The 14,256-nt window shown below is 39.4% G+C and overlaps 1 long non-coding RNA gene across 1 annotated transcript; it reads left to right on the plus strand.

Annotated features, from left to right (window-relative positions):
• Nucleotides 1–4,642: 4,642 nt before the first annotated feature.
• On the plus strand, nt 4,643–10,021 carry LOC137864841 (uncharacterized). Its single transcript, XR_011101645.1, has 2 exons — nt 4,643–7,301; nt 8,674–10,021. It is a non-coding gene; the product is annotated as an uncharacterized lncRNA (long non-coding RNA).
• Nucleotides 10,022–14,256: the final 4,235 nt, after the last annotated feature.

A 14,256-nucleotide genomic window follows, 5' to 3' on the forward strand; every position in this document is an offset into this window, starting at 1 on the left:
AGCCAACAGTAATAAAAATCATAATGACATGCAGCAACAGATAAACCAAAAAATCAAAAATGTCCCCTATACATTCTCTGTCTAGAATGTGTAGCTCCAAATACTCTGTGATGGTCTAAGCAACTGAGATCTTAACCATAAACTATGTCTAAAATCCTTTTTCCCTTTTTTTGAGAGTAGTTTTCTAAGGAGAATAAAGTTAATTAATTAATACAGGCGATGTCCCGCTATTTGACTATCCCATTTATCTATGAAGTCTGTCAGAAACTTTAGCACATTGTTTTACATCGAGATAAGATGTATCGACGTGCTTCGTGACAGCAGGTGGTTCATGTACATCACTGTAAATGCCTAAACTGAATGCTTCCATGTGACACACGCATAGATGGCATCAATTTCAGGGCTTAGAAATTCAGGAAAGCTCCATGCTTATTCATTTGACAATAGCGTTGGTATTCTTCTGCCTGTGATCTCATTTATTTTGGGTAAAGCCACAGGTTCCATCTGTTGTTATTTATGGCAAAAATGAATAGTACTTTGGATAGATTTTCACTTCTCTCCATTTCTCTCCTTTATTTTTTTATATTTTTTATTTTTTTTTATCTGTTTGTTCTTGTTTGTTCATTTTGCTATCATGGATAGAAAGATTTTCAGCACTCCCAAGTGACTTCATCTGGCAGAAAGTTTTTTTCTTTTTTTTTTTTTTTTTTTAATGTTATACTAAACTTGTTTTGAGCATATAATTATAGCAGCTTATGCCTTGTCCATTCAATTGGTATAGTTCATTTCTACTTCCCTCCTTTGGATCATTTCATCTTCCTTGGCTAACCCCTTTTTTTTTCTTGTAAAGTACATAGGTTTGGAAATACCAATATGTCAAAGAAAAGGAAATCCAATGGAAGTGTGGTTGACACTAAATGCAAGGGATTAGGTTGTCTAAAAACTTCTGAGAGTCCAGACCTAGCACAGTCAGGAAGACAACTCAAAACAAAACAAAAATAAAATCCATATTATCATCATGTTCCCTCTTTCATCTGCTTCTTGTGGAAAGAACAGGAAGAGCATGACTGTAGTGTAACACTATTCTACATTTGCATGAGCTTTCTTCAAGCACAGAGAGAGGCTTTTGAAAGTGCTTGCAGTCTTGGTGTGGGATTCTTATGTATGAAGGGAGAATCAACTTTAAGAAGAAACTATTACATTTGAAACATTTGTGTGATAACTTTGTTAGAAAGTTCATGTCTCAGCATGGAAATGATGCAATTTTAGCAATGGAATTTATATATCTTATCTGCAGTGTGTTAATGGAATATTCTATATGCCCAGATATTTGTTTCTCTTTAATAAGAATATGTATTGATCTAATACTGATAAAATGAAATCTAAGTTACTAATAAGTTGTATCCTTGTCATGTAAAAGTAAATTACAATAAAGAGCAGAATGGACAGAAATATATATATATATATTTAATTGTAGCAAACAGTTAAAGTTGCTTCTTATTGGGGTGTAAGTGTTAAAACTTCAGTATCTGTTAGGGAAATATGTCTTTCATTGTTCACATTTTTTAAAGACAAGAGACCCCATGCAGTGGAAACTAAATAAGATATTTAAGTAATGGTCAAAGATAGAAATAAATAATGTAAGAAAAAAAAGAGGTATTTTGCACCATATTGTAAATAAATGACTCTGTAAGCTGTATTCTTACATAATGAATACATCCCATGATGAGTTTAAAGGTGGAAGCAGGGAAGCCACACCAGTCTGCTGAAAGCTGAGTAGCAAAAAGCAAAGCAGACAAGTGGTGACCTTTCTTGCTTGTTTTCCAATTCACCTCTTCCCCAGAGACTGTGTGTAATGTAGATCTTCATTGTATGCCTGAGCATCAGTGATAATGTGCAAGACAATGGAATGCACAGTGCAAGAAGTCTGCCAAATACACGCCTTTGTTGCACGAGTTTTAAAGTGATACAATTGTGTTCCTTTTCCAGCAGAGGAAGGAAAAGAAATAAGAGGCACAAGGGGCAAAGGGATTATGGTTGATGTGGAAAATGAGTATGTAGTTTTACATGTACTGTATGTTTTCTAATGTAATCAGGCTTCAGAAAGAATGTGATACCAAATGCCAGTGTAGGAATTAAGAATATACAGTGTAAATAACAGTAATTTGTACTCAGTATTGCAGACATTTTTCAATAAGCCCCCAACTTGATTTTACTGGACAGTTAGAAAAGCTTGATTTGTTAGAAAGCTTAAGCCTGCTCATTCTTACACTTTTTTCTTTGAACCTCATTTTCATTTTCTTCAGGCATGTGTAATTGGTACCTTTATGCATTTTAGGTCAGCCTGTCCTGGGTGAGGCTGTCCCTCTAATAAGCTGTTTGAAAGTCTGTGTCTCAATGAGCCCTTTTATTAGAGGGAGAAACAAGAAAGCTGGATTTATACAAGCAAACAAAAAAGTACAACAGAACAAACAAATAGTTGCCACCCTTTCAGCATTGCTTAAATTCTGCAGTCCTTATTTCTTTAAGAATGAAATTTAATCAGTTCTCAACACTTTTGAATAATGATTTGCTCTATGAAAGTGAGCTGGCAGTTCTGAAAATATTTTTCAGGGCCCTGTGCCCACTCACACTGAGACTAGGCAGACATCTTGCTGTGCTGTGTTGTTGCAACTCCCTTTTTTCCTGACAGTGGATTGAGTCAGGAGGAGACCCAAATGATAGCTGAGGTTTTTAGACACCTTTTATTGATTAGACTGTTAATGGCTTTAAGCTCTAATTATTAATAGCAGATATCAGCTCACACGATACTTTTACTTATTCCTGCAGACAGACCACATGCAGATATGCATTCACAGCTGCATGGTTGGAGCTATAGCTGGGATACCCAGAAGCAGAGGATCAGACCAACATCAGACCAACGACTTGCAAGTAGGTTTTCAGAAAGTCCCTTAGAGCATCTTTTGTTTCATCAGATGTATGAATAATCTTTTTGTCTTTGCTGCTTGTATCAGCCACTGTCTTGTGTATACACACTGACCATGTATAAATATGATGGCTTACAGTTTGCCCTGTTGGAACTATTCTGATACCCCGATATCTGTAGCTTCTTCCTATTTCATCTCCCCTTGCTGAGATTAATCTAATACATGGAGTCAGTTTCATCCAGTCATCAAAATTCTGCATGCACATAAATTACAGCATCATTGTTTAATCTTCCAGGTCATTTTCCGTATCTCAGGGGCTTCTGTGAATTCTTAGGACAATCTTCTACTGTCTACCCTCCTGTCCCAGCCTAGCGTGTTTATTAGGATTCTTGTTGTTTGCTTTGTCTAACTAATATTCATCTCTGAACAAGTTCTATTTGTTTCTTATTTTTCCATTAATAGTCCTGGACTGGTAGATTTTATTGATGTGAACATCAGTGCCTGACAAGGAACCATCTTGTAATTTTCAGCTGCCTCCATTTTAAGTAAATAAATGAAGGATGTAATACACAATAAATGTTTGTTCATTGTCTTTTGTATTATAAAAACAAGGAGTTCTGTTTGAGGATCGGGAGTTGTGAAAACTCCCTGCTGAAGTAAGGAGCTGTATAATGCTTGGCCAGACACTACGAAAATTCTTTTGCTTAATGTAACAAAAAAGAGAACCCCCCCTCTTCTCTCCTTCTGCATCTCAGTTGCCTCTTTTGTTTAAAGACCCTGCTGCAAAGCTCATGTAACCATCTCCTGATAAGTTGCTAACCTAGTGTATCAACACCCTGCCTCCCTGTCTCACGCTGGGCCAACATGACCAAATAAAGAAAGAAGTTGAACCACAACGCCGAGGAAGACTACGGCCTTCATCTTCACGACCACCAGAGGGACAGAGACGACCCCCTAGCAACAGTGCGCGCAGTCGCAGAACATACCCGGACATGCTGCGTAATCCTGAAATCACCAAGATATAAAAAGGGACCCTGGGGGGGGTGAGGTGCGCGCCGTTGGCGGAGCCGAGACTCCCCGGCCGCCCAGCGCTGTTTTGCTTGCTGTTGCTTACTCAATAAATTCCTTTCTATTATTAATGCAATGCTCTCTGAAAATTAATTAAGAGGGAGCTTATAACAAATTTGGTGCCGTGACTCGGATGAAGGCAATCTGATTGAAAGACCTTCGGAGGGGGCGCCCCGCTGATTTCAGCGGCCTTCGCTAGGACTACTTTCATTCAAATCCTTCACCGACGAACCCTAAATTCGGCAGCAAGCAAATAAAGCCGGCAACCCCTAGTAATCTTTGTGCACGAAGACCGAACGAAGACTCAGGAGTGAGTAAGTATAGGCCGGTGATCCGTTCGGTTGGGGTTGGGTATCCTGGAGCGTAGCGTTGTGAGACGTCCAATTGCGGACGAAGCGAGTGCGGACCCCTCGGTAGTGCGGTTCCCACATCCCGCGAGGGACTGGGCCACGAAAAGGGGGAAGCGATTTGTGTGTGTGTGTGTGAAGGCGCTCCAGAAGATGGGACAGAAGAAGAGTAAGCCTTCTGGTCCCATGAGCGGGGTAATGTCTGATGTTAGGTTACCCCGGGATTAATGATTAAAAATTGGGAGGATTCCCCTTTTAGGCGGGGAAGGAATAAAGTAAAAATGATACATTATTGTGGTAAACAGATTCGAGGAGACCACCTTTACTGGCCCGTATTTGGGTCCTTTGAAGATTGGGTTTGCCAGGCCCTAAATATTTATGTAAACTCAAAGGAACCTTTTAGTTTGGAAGAAAGTGAATATGCACATTTGTGGATCAGCTTGGAAACTCGAGCCAATTTATATCCTCTAAAAGAAAAAGGAGGGGATGGGAGGCACAAGAAAAAACGAGAATTAGAGACCCCAGCCCCACTGCCTCCCTATATTTCACCACCACCACCTGCAGCCCCTCAGACTCCCGGGCTTCCTAATCTGCAACCCAAGGGAGACTCTGATAGCGACTCTGACTCTAGCGCTCAGGGACCAGTGACTAGGAATATGTGGCCGTCCACATTAACTCCGGGGACGTCCAAGATTTTAAGAAAGACAGGAGGAGGGTAAGCGAGCTTTAATGGCAACTGGCATAATGTTTCCAGCTGCTGAGGAATAATTGTAACTGGAATAGTAACTGTACATTGTATATTGTATATATAAAAGCCCAGGCATTTTTGTTAAAGTGTTCTTTTATACCTGTGTTAATATGTAAATATGAAAATATAAGAACTGCCATTGAGGTGTATGTTTAAGGGAACAAAATTTTCCCAGGCATATTATCGGCTCATCAGGTTTAAATGTTCCCAGTGTAATTGTCTACAGGCAGTTAATTTACAGTGGTCTGATTTTACTTGTGTATCTATATATTGTGGATCTTGGAGGGATTGGGATTGACTAGTAAAGAGCTTCTAGGAAAATGGTGGAATATTAACCACTGCAGATTACAATAGGAAAAGTTCAAAGCAAAGAAATCCCGAGGAAAAGCCCCCTAGGATGTATACTAACACATTGAAGGGATATAGTGGGATGAGAGGGTACAGAGAGTAAAAGAACCCTTATCAAATATTGTAATCAGTGGTGGCCACTTTATAAACTAGAGGATGGAGCGGAGTGGCCCCTAAATGGAAGTATTAATTATAACACCATATTACAGTCAATGTTGTTTTTGTGGAAAGAAGGAAAACAGGATGAAATGTTGTATATTGATGTTGTTTCAGCATCTTGGAGGGAAAAGGTACGGAATTAAGTTGGCCCCTGACTGAGCCTTTGATGTCGGCATTAGAAAAGTAAAGGCTAGAGAAAGATAAAGGAAGTGTTAAAAGGTTTGTTGAAAGTGTTAAAGGTATTCGAAGTTGTATGAGCAGGGAAAGGTGATGTAGGCATTATCTAAGTAACAGTCTAGAAGTTTTGGTATATTTGCATATTTGCTGTGGTGTTTGTTCAGTTTCCCAAGCATCGGGGAGGGGGGAACAGTCTGCTCCACCAGGGGCCTCTCCAGCGGCCGCAGGGGGGCTTCAGCTCCAGCGCCTGGAGCGCCTCCTCCCCCTCCTTCTGCACTGACTTTGGTGTCTGCGGGGGGGTTTCTCGCTCTCCCAACTGCTGTTATTTGTAAAGTATCAGGGATTAAATTAACTAATGAAACCCTAAATGTGATAGGGGTAGAAGGGACTGGGATAACAGTGCCACTTTTGGGGGATACCAAGCTGAGACTAGGGGATAAAATGATCACTGGGCAATTATTGTATGTATCCAAGGCAGAGACTAACTTGTTGGGAAGGGATTTGATGATTAAATTGGGCATTCAACTAGTAAATTGTTAGACTAGAATAACAGTGTTATTAATGGAGTGCTCTCTGGCCCTGAGAGCAAACATACATGTATATTCACCTCTGACTGGAAAGACCCTGAAATGGGGGCAGAAGCAACAATATAGGTGGACAATTTTACCTCAGAAGTTTACAGGGCCACCTATCTATTTGGGTAAATTCTAAAAAAAGATTTTGGAGCAATAACAACCTCCCAAGGAGGTATTAATGTTACAAATATGTGGATCATTTTAAGGAAAATCGATACTCCCTGATGGGAGAGAAATGCTGAATAAAGTGATAATGAGGCAAATATTAACTGTTTTACATCAGAAGAGTCATTGGGAGGTGCAAGCAATGTGTGATGTTGTTCTAAGAAAGCATGTCTATGTAGGAATATATACTTTAGAGAAGCACACATGCAGAGGATGTACTATATGTCAAAAGGTAAATAAAAAGGTCTTCTGTAACCTGTCTAGAGGGGGACGGGAGCCAGGGTTTTGACCTTTCCAAAGTATACAGGTAGACTTTACTGAGTTACTTGTTTGTCGTAATTGACCATGTGACTGAATGGGTGTAAAGCTTTACTGCAAGGGTTAAAGCAGGCCTTAGAGATTGAGTGGGATTTTCACAGCCCCTGGCACCCCTCCTCTTCTGGAAAGGAAGAGTGAATGAATGGTGAAATTAAGAAACAACTAACAAAACTTGTGCTGGAAACTAAGGCTTCTTGGGTAAAATGCTTACCCCTTGCACTGTTAAACATATGGACACAGCCCAGAACTGATGTAGGAATTTCTCCTTTTGAAATGCTATATGGTATACCCTATGACTTGGAATTGCCACTTGATCACCCTCAATTCTAATTAAGACTTGGAAAGAGACTGCTTTAACACCACGATGGGGAAGGCCCCTATGTTGTTTTGCTTACCACAGAAACGGCTGTTCGAACTGCGGAGAAAGGATGGACACATGCCAGCCGTGTGAAAGGACCAATCCGGGAAGGTAAATGGGAGGCAGCTCCAGGCTCTGACGACTTGAAGCTGACACTAAGACGGACTCGATAAGTATTTTATATTATCTGTGTATCGTGGGAAGGGGAGGAGGCCCTGTTTCAAAGGCTCCCTAGTAGGTTCCCCTGAAGAACACTGCTGCTGCCAAGAAGAACCGATACCTTGTAGTTCGCTGCAACCGAACTGACAAGCGAGGCAGAGAAGTGAAAACGGTGGGGGACTGAGGGGCCGACAATTTAGATGGGCTCCAACCACCTCCTACGATACATGGGAGTCAGTATCATCATTTTGGTCAGCTATGGGTCTGCGCATCCCCATCAGCCTTTTAAATGGAGCTTGATCAGATGGAAGGATCAATTCGTCATCCAGCAAACAACGACAGCGGGTGCTCCCAGTTTCTGCATCACATTATGTGACCTGGTGTCAGTGCAGCCATGCTTTAACCGATCAGGATTTTATTTCTGCCCAAGTTCTAACACAGGAAAGGGGTACTGTAATTACCCGAACATGTATTATTGTGCATAGTGGGGGTGTGAAACCATTGCTATGGACTGGACACTCAGGGCTGGTCGGAATAAATTCTTACAAGTGGGATATGGGCTGCAAGGTTGTAACCGACAAGTGGATCCCCGTTACAGGTGGCAAGGGCATGGTATAAGGTATACAGGAATCTTCCATGTAAATAAAGAAATTTGCAAGGTTCTATATATATAAATATAACAAACTTGGACAATACTAGCTGGGTACTAGGAAAAATGTGAGGTGTCAGATTTTACAAACACAGAACAGATAGGGGAGGACTCATACTAATAAAAAGGAGGATGCCGATAGGCCCCAGGCAGTAGGACCAAATGAGATATTGTCAGAAAATGTCCAGGGAATCCAGCCTGCGGAAAATACTGCACTTCCAACCCTCGGCAGCCCTACGAGCTCAGGTAAAGCCGAGAATGATAACATAGCTGAGAATAACATATGGGGGGGTCATGAATGCCAGCTACCAATTATTAAACAAAACAAACCCAAATGTAACAAAACACTGTTGATTATGCTTTAGTATAAGGCCTTCATATTATGATGCTATCGGGAATCCTGGGGAGCCCTCCCACACGAACGAGAACAACCCTCTACAATGCAGTTGGGGAAAAGACATAAGGGTAACACTAACAGAAGTCACTGGAGGTGGTAGGTGTGTGGGCACAGTTCCTAGTGGGAAGTGTCACCTATGCAATATCACGGAGAATGGAAAACTATCAGCTGAGTGGTTAATCCCAGCCAACAACGCTAGGTGGGTTTGTTTGTGAGTGGGCGTAACTCCTTGTCTATCACTAAAACTCTTTAATGCGTCTTGTGATTTTTGTATACAGGTGATAATTATACCAAGGATTCTATACCACCCTGAGGATTATATGTATACCCAGCACACAGTGGCAAGGCATCATCTGGAAAGACGGGAACCATTCACGGCTCTAACTTTGGCCACCCTAATAATCCTGGGAGGAGCTAGAGTGGGGATCAGGGTAGCCTCATTGGTTAAACAAAATCAAGAATTTGCTTCTTACACATTGCTGAGGACGAGGACCTGACCCAAATTGAACAATCCATCTCGGCCCTGGAAAATCTATCAGGTCGCTTTCAGAGGTAGTGTTACAAAATCGTAGGGGATTAAATTTGGTATTTTTTTTTACAACAGGGCGGGCTGTGTGCAGCCCTGAAAGAGGAATGCTGTGTGTATGCTGATCACACTGGAAAGGTAAGAGATACAATGGCAAGACCCAGGGAAGGGCTGAAAAAAAAAAAAAAAAAATAAAAAAATAAAAAGGAAACGGGAGAATGAAGCCCGACAGAGCTGGTACGAATCTTGGTTTAATTATTCACCTTGGCTTACTACTTTATTATCAACAATAACAGGACCTTTGTTGTTCTTAATAATAGCACTAACTTTTGAACCATGTATTTTTAATAAATTGATTGTGATTGTAAAGGGACATTTCGAAGCGGCACATTTAATGCTCATACATGCCAGATACAAGCCAATAAGTACAAACGAAGGAATCGAGGAAACATTAGTTCTTAGTAGCCAGGCATTGCAAAGCTTCAATGAACAAAATGAGTAACTAAAAGAAAAAGGAGGGATTGTAATACACAATAAATGTTTGTTCATTGTCTTTTGTATTATAAAAACAAGGAGTTCTGTTTGAGGATCGGGAGTTGTGAAAACTCCCTGCTGAAGTAAGGAGCTGTATAATGCTTGGCCAGACACTACGAAAATTCTTTTGCTTAATGTAACAAAAAAGAGAACCCCCCCTCTTCTCTCCTTCTGCATCTCAGTTGCCTCTTTTGTTTAAAGACCCTGCTGCAAAGCTCATGTAACCATCTCCTGATAAGTTGCTAACCTAGTGTATCAACACCCTGCCTCCCTGTCTCACGCTGGGCCAACATGACCAAATAAAGAAAGAAGTTGAACCACAACGCCGAGGAAGACTACGGCCTTCATCTTCACGACCACCAGAGGGACAGAGACGACCCCCTAGCAACAGTGCGCGCAGTCGCAGAACATACCCGGACATGCTGCGTAATCCTGAAATCACCAAGATATAAAAAGGGACCCTGGGGGGGGTGAGGTGCGCGCCGTTGGCGGAGCCGAGACTCCCCGGCCGCCCAGCGCTGTTTTGCTTGCTGTTGCTTACTCAATAAATTCCTTTCTATTATTAATGCAATGCTCTCTGAAAATTAATTAAGAGGGAGCTTATAACAAAGGACATAAAGGTTTTTAAGACAATGAATTAATGGAAGTGTAGACTGATCATTCATTATATACTTTTATATACTTTTGATGTACACAGAGAAAATGCTGTATATTCTTCTGTATTTCTATGAATTCCTTGTTTTTTAAGTTTTCCTTTTACCATTTTCTGAAAATACCTTTACCCTGTGAACATGTCTTTTCAGCCAAAATGAGATGAGATACAGTGAATAACAGGGAGCTGGCTGGGGGATAGGAGGGCAGGAAGCATTACCAACCATTTATAAATGTTTCTTTCATAGCAGGCATGGTTTCAGTGATGAGGGTCATTCATATCAGTATTTCCGTGGTGTCCTTAATGTCAATTAGTTTTTTTCAAGTCAACAACAACAACAAAAAAATCACCTGTATTGTCCTCATTAAAGTTAATGCAATTTCTGACCAAGGAATCATATCTGTATGTTATATGAGGAAAACAGCATGTAAAATATAACAGCAATTTTCAGTGATTTATAACCTCTACTTTTCTATGATTTTTAATCATTAAAGAGTATGTAAAAACATATTTTATACACAATATTTTATCTTACATTTATTTTTATATTTCTCCCTAGCAATTTATTGCTATAGATATATCACCATTACTATAGACATTTATAGTGCCATTAAAATTCAATGCCACCATAAATCCACGCTCCTTAAAGTGTTGACATTTGTAACAGCTTCCACAAGGGCGTATTTTACACTGAAAGTGAAACTTGGAGTAGAAACTTCTTTAAAATTTAAGGTGTAGGCAAAGAAAAAAAAAGTCTTTCCTCTGCTTTTAATAAATTAGGTAACTTGGATGAGACATTCTGTTGCACCTAATTTTTGGGCTTCATTTGTTCAGGCTGCTTCACACAGGCTCAAAGTGAAACACAATATGGAATAGTAATAGAAAAGCAATTATTTACTGTCTGACACACAAAATCTAGACAGTATATATTATGAGCTATTAGAATAACAATTAGCATCATAACTCTTCCTAAGGCACCTGAAGGGTCTTTGCTGCCCCCACAGGCTTTCCCATTAGTCAGCACAGGAAAGTCTGCCCCTCCCCCCCGAAGCTCTCTGGGACAAGCAGTCAGTGCGGCCAAGTTGCCTCCCACAAGGTCAATTAATACTGATGGCACTGATGGTTTAACCTGATTATCTGGTCAGCTCTTCCCAACTATCCTAACTCAACTGACTGGTCTTCACTTTTATTTATTTATTTATATTTTTACTCCATTCAAATCTTCCTTTGTATACTGATGATTTCTCCCTTGAATCCTTGATTCTGTCTCAACAGTCCCATCTTTGCCAGTAATTTTTACCTTTCTGATCTCTTTACAGACTTTCTCACAGCTCTTTCTCAGCAGTCTCAGTAGAAGTTAGGCAGCTGTGCAGGATTGGGCCTATCCTGAGCTATGGATTCATATGCTGGCTTCTAAACAGCCTGTGGTGGGAGGAAGTTTACAGCACAGATTACAGAGAAAGGGTTACAGCTGATGGCTTTTATTTTATATTTTTAAACGTCTTAATATTATATTTTGTGGAATGAGAGTATATGGTTTAACTAGATAAGTTAAAAAAAGAGAAAATTCTGAATCCTTCTGAATGTTTAAGACTATTTAAAGATTATTTAGTCTTTATTTTACCAGTTAATTTTAAAAGGCAGCTATGGAATAGACATTGTCTTAAGTAACTGGTTTATAAAATGGAACATATCCTGCAGTTTTAACTTAGAAAATCTATCACAGTACAGTGCCAAAATATCTCTTACTATAAGTGCTCAGAATTTTTTAAAGCCAGTGCATCTATTATTTATTATAACTCACCTAAACTAGTTCTTGGAAATAAAGGATTTGGTCTAGATTCTCTGTTAATTTGGATCAAGTTTCACAGAAACGGGCATTCAAGAAAAGTCCCCCACAGACCCTCTAAATGGGGAATACACCCACACAACCTAATTTGTTGTGATAGATTATCTCTCCCTTCTAAGTTAGGAACCTTATGTTTCTGTCTTCTGCACTGCTTCATCACAGGCGGTGAACACAAGCCAAGTTACATTCCTCTCTGACCAGAATCAGAACAGGATCTCATCCATAGGGTAGTAGTATATTACATGTTTTGCAAAGTCAAAAAGCACATTACATATATTACATATCTTCTTGAAGGTGTTTCTCACGCAGAATGCTTAATAAAGACTTCAGCTTTGTACTTTCCCCCAAACCTTTTACCATTAGTTCTGAGGATACTAAAGCCCATTTTAGCTCTAAAATAAAACAACAGAAAATCACAACTGAAGCAAAAGTGCTTACTCTCCTCTAACACAGGACAGTCAGGAAAGAGTCTCATATTAGTTTCTTTATTCATGGGAAAAATAGACTGCAGAGGAGGCATCAACATAGAGGTGAAAGCAATGTACAACTGAGAATAAAGTTATTTTTTAATGTTTTTTAGATAAATTCAAAAATTAAAATACATTTTTAGTTTTTAAAGTATCTGTGATAACGGTCAAAATTACCATTAACCTTTACTGTGCATCACACATAGGTAACTCATTTTGACATGAAAGGGAGGAGCGGAGTAGCAGTGTAGGACAAATTGCAAAGAAAATACACATGAGGTACCTTATTGGAAATCCCAGCCCCTTCAAAAGAAGGTCTGTGTGAATACCATCAAAACTATCACTCAAGGTTTTTCAGCAAATGGAAGGACTATAGTTTAAGATGTCTAAAACTTTATGAAACATCTGCCACTACTGGCTGCTATTCAGTCCACCTTTGAAATGTTTCCTTCTGGCCTGTGCTGTTCTGCATTTGAGGTTGCAATTTTAAACAAACTTTTTATTGGGAAGGGTGGGATGGGGAGTGAATGAGGGACAGATAACAGAAATTTGCAGCTCGTTTTTCTCCATGGTACACACTTGTGGCAGTTTCAATTCACCAGGATTTCTAAGCTTATGTTTACAGCTACCTATAGAATGCAGCATTAACACAGAATTAATGTGGTCAAAATAGGGAGTGACTAAGCATAACCACAGTTGAGGAGAATAATAATCCCATAGGGATTACAGCTGTTGATTAAGAGATTTATCAAGGAATTGCTAGCAGTCATGAACTATTATGATAGCCGATGGGAAATTCCGGAGATACTCTTATCTGCAGTCTATTATTACTTAAATGGCAGACATAACCAAATGCAAAATACATTTATATATAAAGGCAACACATACAATTTATTTAATATAGAATGCGTAAGGAGTGTCAAAGAGTCAGTAGATTATATCTGCATATTTTCAAGAACCCCAGTAGTAACACCTTAAAAAAGCTGAATGAATTACTAGATTTCCTATGTAGTGCTAAGTAATTAGTGTGGGTTATATAGCTGTACACACATCTGATAGTCAGTAAGAGGAAGATGAAAGAGCTGCAAAACTGAAACAAAGCAAAAGATTGACAAAGTAAAATGTTAACTAATATAGTCACAAGTAGATTTTAACATCTTTATTTCATACCTCAGTTATTGCGAGGAGCTGTTCTGATTGCAGTGCTGTGATAAAGCATAGTGCAAAGCTATAAATGCAATATTAATTTCATATTAATTTCAATGTTAGGAATATAGTATTGTTTTTGTCACCATTTAGTTAAACTGTATTTTTTAACATGCACCCAGCTACACAACTAGAAGCTTCACAAGCTAAAGAGAAAGTAAGATAAGCCAAGTGCTCTTGGAAAAGTTAAAAGTAAAGCAGGATTCAAAGAAAGATGATTTTAAACACAAAATTATAGAGTATTTTCATCACCTGTTTTTCAGCATAGTTCACAGAGATGCTGACCTACTCAAAGCTCTCTTTAAAGTAAAAATTGAGATACCTGGAGGGCCTGTGGTCATTAATGATGTCACAGGACTATACAAAGTGGCTTGTTAGCACTAGGTTCTGACTAACTCATGTAATTACTTTCAGCCAAGTTAAATTACCCTTCAGTTTCAATTGTAGTGAGAGATTCTGGGAGCAAAATCTGATGAGGTTAACCAGGAGGAGGTTATGGGATCACAAACTGACAGTACCTAAATCAGGAACAAAACTTTGCTAATGGAAGTTTTACAGTCAAAAAGAAAAAAAATAAAATAAAAAAATCACAAATGCTGCTGACAGGAAGTCAAAACAACAGGGATT

The sequence above is a fragment of the Anas acuta genome, chromosome 15 (genome assembly GCF_963932015.1).
Source record: "Anas acuta chromosome 15, bAnaAcu1.1, whole genome shotgun sequence".
In the NCBI taxonomy this organism is placed as follows: Eukaryota; Metazoa; Chordata; class Aves; order Anseriformes; family Anatidae; genus Anas; species Anas acuta.